The 6333-nt window shown below is 32.7% G+C and overlaps 1 protein-coding gene and 1 long non-coding RNA gene across 3 annotated transcripts in view; one reads left to right on the top strand and one right to left on the bottom strand.

Moving 5' to 3' along the window:
* LOC106874983 (forkhead box protein J2) overlaps window positions 1-6333 on the top strand; it is a 283773-nt gene that overhangs the window by 205270 nt on the left and 72170 nt on the right. The window lies entirely within an intron of this gene.
* Window positions 1-6333, bottom strand: part of LOC128250914 (uncharacterized) — a 14826-nt gene that overhangs the window by 1501 nt on the left and 6992 nt on the right. Inside the window, exon 2 of the long non-coding RNA XR_008266852.1 lies at window positions 4045-4105. This is a non-coding gene — a long non-coding RNA (uncharacterized LOC128250914). The remainder of the gene's footprint in view (window positions 1-4044; window positions 4106-6333) is intronic.

The raw sequence follows: 6333 nt of genomic DNA, 5'->3' as shown, positions 1-6333 counted from the left end.
ACACACACATACACACATTTATCTCAAAATATTTTCTATATAAATTTCTATCTGTATGTAGTATATTGTAAAAAAAAAAAGCTATAAAAAGAATATGAGTTTTTCTTATTTTATTTTTTCTTTTACTAATACACATTCTGAAAATTGAAATTAAGGGAAAATGTTATTTTTTTGAGACCCTTGAAGCTAAATTCCAATTCCAAACCAAAATGTTATTTGGTACTGTGCAGTAAAATTATGTCTACAAACAGTTTCAAAAATATAGATTCCATTGAGAGTAGAATAACATTTATTTACATGGAGTTACTTTATTTTTGAAACAAATTCATGATAATTTCAAATTAATTATCAAATTTTATGTCAAGATCTTTGGAAAGTTTCTTTTTCTTCTACATATTTATCCACTGGCACTCCTTCAGTTATGAAGATGAGGGTTCCAGTTGATCCAATCAATGGAACAGCCTGCTCATAAAATTAATGTGCAAGTGGCTGAGCACTCCACAGACATGCCTGCCCTTAATGCAGTTTTCAGGGAAATTCAGCATCACACAGAACGTGACAAGGCTGATCCTTTGAATTACAGGACAATGCATTTTTGCCAGCTGAATGGTCTGGGGCAATGTGAAATAAAGTGCTGCTGGGAATTGAACTCATGACCTTACAATCGTAAGCCAAATGCTTTAACCACTAATTCGTGCGCCTTCATGATTATCCTCTAACTTATCAACTAACCATCACTTCCTGCAAACATTCACACCACATGACCCAATGAAGGAGCATCTATTGGGTTGTTTGATCTGATAGAATAGCAATATCTGTGTCTTCTTGCATCTGATTAGGATAATTAGTTCCCTTTCCACAAACCCCCTTTTTAAATCTTTTTTTCAGAGTGTCCAACTTCCCAGGCAGGTTACCTTCCCATCAGTTAAGAATACATGTCTCTTCTTGATGTTGTCAAGGAGTTTTAGTTTCACAATGGTAGCCTGAAGACATATATGAATGATGTCTCTGTGGCACTGGAGGATTTTTTAAAAGAAGTTTGAAAGGTAGTCTGACATAGTAAGATGTATTACAAACGAATGCCTATAAAAATAGAAGATCTGAGTGTCCAGAAAATAAAAATAAAAATATACACATGCATGTCTGCATTTGTTTGTGTACAAGATATGTACACATATGTGTGTGTCTGTGTGCATATATATATATGTGTGAACTATTTAAAGATGTATAGACATAGGAAAAAAATAAAAATAGCAAGTTGAAAGGAAAATTCAATGACAAAAAGCTAATGAAGTAGGAGAGGGTGCAAGAAAAGATAAAACAGAGACAGTAGTCAAAAGAGAATTTATCTCTCGTTGAAGTCTTTGGGTTATCCCAGAAAGTCATCTTCTTATATAACTTTAATATATTGAAGATGGATGTAAATCAAAGTAACTATACATACATACATACATACATACATACACAAACACACACACAAACACACACACAAACACAGTTGTGTGTGTGTGTATATAATTTTAGTGATCACATTATACCCGTTTCAATTATATTTGATCTTGTCTCATCTGACAAGATCAAATATGATCAAAATAGTGATAATGTGCTCGCTCTCTCTCTCTCTCTCTCCTTCTCTCCCTCACTCTTCTTCACTTCTTGCCCTCCTTCCCTCCACTCTCTCCTCCCTTCCCCTCTCTCGAATAGAAAATATAAAACTCTGCTTTCATTTTATGTATTGAGTACTAAGTTTGAAAACTATTTCATTTGAATCCTATCAACAAGGAAAACATTATGCATACCTACTTACATATGTATGTATATTTGTGTGCATGTGTATGTATACATATATGTATGTGTATATAGTAGCATGTTGTGTGATCTTACACAGTAAAGCATGAACAAAGTAAAAAAGAGATATTGATACTTTAGATGGAGCTAATATTAATGTGTAATATTATATATAGTTTCCAGCTTTCAGCCATTCTATTGCTCACAGTTTCATATCCTCATCCCAAGACATTCTTCAGACTTGTTGGTTGATAGAACAGCTACTGTCAGTAGATGCATGCATAATTACATGCAAATAGCCTTTGACATCTGTTACAGACTGTCTGAGCTGTAACATTACAACTTATTAAGCAAACTTTTAGTTCAGTTCAAATATTTGGGATGTATTTGACCTGTAAAAAGGTAATTTTCCTGCAGTTTGCTGTGAAGGAAATTCTCCCTTTAGGCAACAGGTGTTAAAAAGCACCACCAATTTGAACTGATATAAAAATTTGTTTTTAATTTACAACACTGCTTCATGTGGCTACTACATAATTTGTTTGAGCCTGTTGATGTTGTATGCAGTCAGTAAATAGTTTCTACTGATTTTCTTTAAGAAAGCTATGACTTCCAAAATCATGCATTTATCGGTCCACAGAAGGTACACTGAGGAGGGCTGATACGACTAAAATATGTCTAGAATTCAGTTTGAATTTCAAAGTTCTCTCCCTTGCCTTCCCTGACAATAATTTGTAAATGGAATCTGTTGGAAGCCAACAACAATGCTGCTCTTCCCAAAATGCATGATAGAAAAGAGATATATTTTTTTTTAAAAATCAATAAATCTATCCAGGAAATTGTCTAGTAAGGATTATGCTAGTATTGATAAACCATTGTATTTCTCTTCAGTGTAACCAAACTACTTCATAATAACAACAACTACATGGCTACAGTCTCCTATCACATACTTCACATCTTGTTTACTACTGTTAGAATTATTTGCAATCTAATATACGTTTAGAGTAAATTACATGGAGATAAGATGTGGCTAATACAAGCTGAGTGAGCAGCTGTTGTTTTTGAAAGAGTTAAGTGGCTGTGATTATCCAGGAAATGTCATGTCTTATAAAAAGAAATTAAATAACCAAATGTTGGCATTGATAACATATTCAGTGCTGCTTTTTAGTGAGGTTTGTTTAACATGTATTCATTTATTCTTTCACTGGTCTTATGTATTGGACTGGGGCCAGGCTGGAGCAGAGTAACACCTCAAAGGCTTTAGTTAGTTGTAATGTTTCTAGAAACTATTTCAGTCTTGTAGATATTTTATTGATCCCTGTTTGCCAAACTACTGAAACACAGTTTAAATACTGACACCCATATAAACATTCATGCATACTTACACACACACACACACACACACACACACACACACACGTATGCACAATGAGCTTCTGCTGAGTTTCAGTCTACCAATTTCTCACAACACACTGATCCACCAAAGGCTGTATTATAAAACACCAACCCATGGTTCCTCACATTGGGAACAAACCTCAAAATACATTGCTTTGAAATGGACTTTTTAACACAGACCTGTACCTATATAAGTCTGTACATGCGTGTGTGCATGTGGGTGGGTGGGTGTGTGTGTGTGTGTGTGTGTGTGTGTGAGATCATCCTTACTTTTATGTCTGCTTTCCATGCTGGCATGGTTTAGGTATTTTTACAGGGCCCAACAGTCTTGCTCCAGTGTTTCAATTTTGGCTTGATTTTTAGGGTTGGATGCCCTTTCCAACACTAACCACTTTGCAGAATGTACTGGATGCTTTATTTATGACTCTTGCAAATAACTAAAACAACAAAGAAAATAAGACATGAAAGATTCTCCGGCTGATTTGGGTACTCCACAACCCTGTTCACTCACTTCTTAAATTGTGTTTGACTGCAACAAAATGTGACAGTGAACTGTTTTTTAGATATTGTCTACACACAACTGCTATATGAACAGGTCATAGTGTCTGAAATTGTGGTAGAATTCCTACTATTGGTGGAATGACTGTCACTGTTTTCCATATTACCTATTTGAGTATTTGAGACATTTCTTCTATTGATTCGTAATTCTGTTTATTTTTTTCTTGTATTTTGTATTGTTTTTCTCTTGTATTTTCTTTACCCATGGTGGTTCTATATCATGTGACATAATTGTGTGTGGTAGCCAGTTTTGGATGTGAAGATGTAATATGCATTAATATAATTTTAAAAGTTTGAAAAACAAACCTTTTTCCTGATGTCTGTCATTGGTATTGTGGGCAACTCCACCTTAAGCAATTAGTTCCTTCTACAAGCACTCAAAAGAAAATTTCATTCGGATACTTGAAATATAACGTGTTTTGAAGGGAAAATCAAAGAGACATCTTCACACTACAAAAGTTAATGATGATGATGATGTAAAACAATCCATGTTATCCAGAGAGAAAATTACTATGTATGATTCAATTAAGATAGTAGACAAAAAAAAAGGTGAGTTGTTTTAGTTTAGTTTTCAAAATAGTTTTTGTTGGAATAAGTTTTTGTTGCTTCTGTTTTTCTCCTAACTTTCACTTTGTCTATTTAAGTACAAGGTAAAAAAAAAAAACAAAAAAAAACCTTACATGTTTGGTTCTTAAAAGGATTGCTGCCTTTAACATGTGTATAGTTACATATCCCCTCCTACTTCAACATGCCGTTTATATCATCATCATCATCATATTATATTACAGACTATACAGTGAGATTCTGTAATTATTTATACATAGATCTTCTTAGCATTGCTGTTGGATTCCAAAAATGCTTAATAATAATAACAGCAGTAGTAGTAGTAGTAGTTGTTGTTGTTGTAGTAGTAGTAATTAGAATAACAACAAATGTAGAATGTTTTGATGAAACCAGTGTGAATGTTTAATGCATATTTTACTTTTGAAATGCATCCCTTTTCCACCCAGGTGCCATTTATTTGTTTTGTATTTGGATGAAGGTTATTTTTGTTGTGTTTACTTTCATTATTTTTTTGCACACTTTTAAGAATACTTTCAATTTCTTTTATTTACTTTCTACGTTATTATATCTGCATTAGTTAGCTTAGCTATTAACCTGAGTAGCTTGTAATAATTAATTTTTTTTTCTTTTAAATCTTAAAGTTAAAAAAAATTCAAAGATGACAGAAAAAAACAAGCAAAGGTTGACTTTTCTTGTTATCGTTTCATACATTTTTTATTAATTTCTTTCTTTTGCTTTTTGCATTTTAAACATTGTTTTTTTGTCATCTCTTATATTTTTCCATTTTTATTAAATAACTGATTAAAGGAAAGCAAAAAAAAATACGTTAAACTTTTATTAGCAATTAACCAATATATATAGCATGTAACACAGGTGATGGTGACAGGTAAAACAAATTCATTAGCAGTGCTTAATTGAATTCTTAGATCTTTTTCTCTGGTGTTAAGCACTTTATTGTGCTTGCCTTTGGTCTATTTTTCTTTTGTATTTATAATTATATTTTACATTTAACTATTGTTTTCATCTTTATATATATATATATATATTATGGGAAATGATTTCTATTATCATTGCATATGCAGATTTAGGGTTTGTTATTTTAATGGCAGTTCACATTTTGAACTTAGATAAAAATAACCAAAAACAAGGAAGAAAAAATAAATACAGTAAAAGAAATAATTAGCAAAAAAAAAATGCATAAAAAATCTTAAATTAAATAGAAATCACTGGTTCTTATCTCATTGATTATGCAAATTCAATCTTTTTAGGTAACAGTTAAGATTCACTTTCATGTATAAGTACAGGCATGGCTGTGTGGTTAAGAAGCTTGCTTTACAACCATGTGGTTTTGAGTTCAGTCCCAGTTTGCAGTACTTTGAACAAGTGTCTTCTACTATAGCCCCAGACCCACCAACTCACTTTTGCCGGCTGAGTGGACCTGGAGCAATGTGAAATAAAGTGTCTTGCTCAAGGACACAACACGTAGCCCGGTCCAGGAATCAAATTCACAACCTTATGGGTCATGTGTCAAATGCTCTAACCACTGAAACATGCACCTTCTTAATTCAATTGAATAAGTTAAGACACTCAGTGGAGGCACCCACCTAAAGATGGCAGCAATATCCAATGCAAGCCCAAACGGTGGCCTTAGAGAGACACAAAATACTCTGAAGCATAAGAAATTTAAGAGCACAGAAGAGAAATCCAAACTTCTTGGCAGCCAACATTGAACAGATTGATGTGAAACAATGATAAGAATGATAACAAACTTTATTAGCCACAAGAATCTGGAACAAGATGAAAAAATATTGTGTTCTTGCTACCAAGTTCTTAAGTCTGTATATATAAATCTTTAGTGAATTTATGATGCCTCAATATATTAATGGAAGAGTTAGTGGTAGCCAGTCTTTATTTGGAATGATTTCCATGTATTGATTTTTTTTTTCTTCTTTTTGAAGAGTGTATTTGAATTGTTTGTTCTGCGTTTGTCAAATTTCACAAGTGTTAGAAATTTTTTAATGTTTTTTTTTT

This window comes from Octopus bimaculoides, chromosome 26 (assembly GCF_001194135.2).
Source record: "Octopus bimaculoides isolate UCB-OBI-ISO-001 chromosome 26, ASM119413v2, whole genome shotgun sequence".
NCBI lineage: Eukaryota > Metazoa > Mollusca > Cephalopoda > Octopoda > Octopodidae > Octopus > Octopus bimaculoides.
The sequence above is the reverse complement of the archived record's forward strand: the minus strand, read 5'-3'. Positions and strand labels throughout refer to the sequence as shown.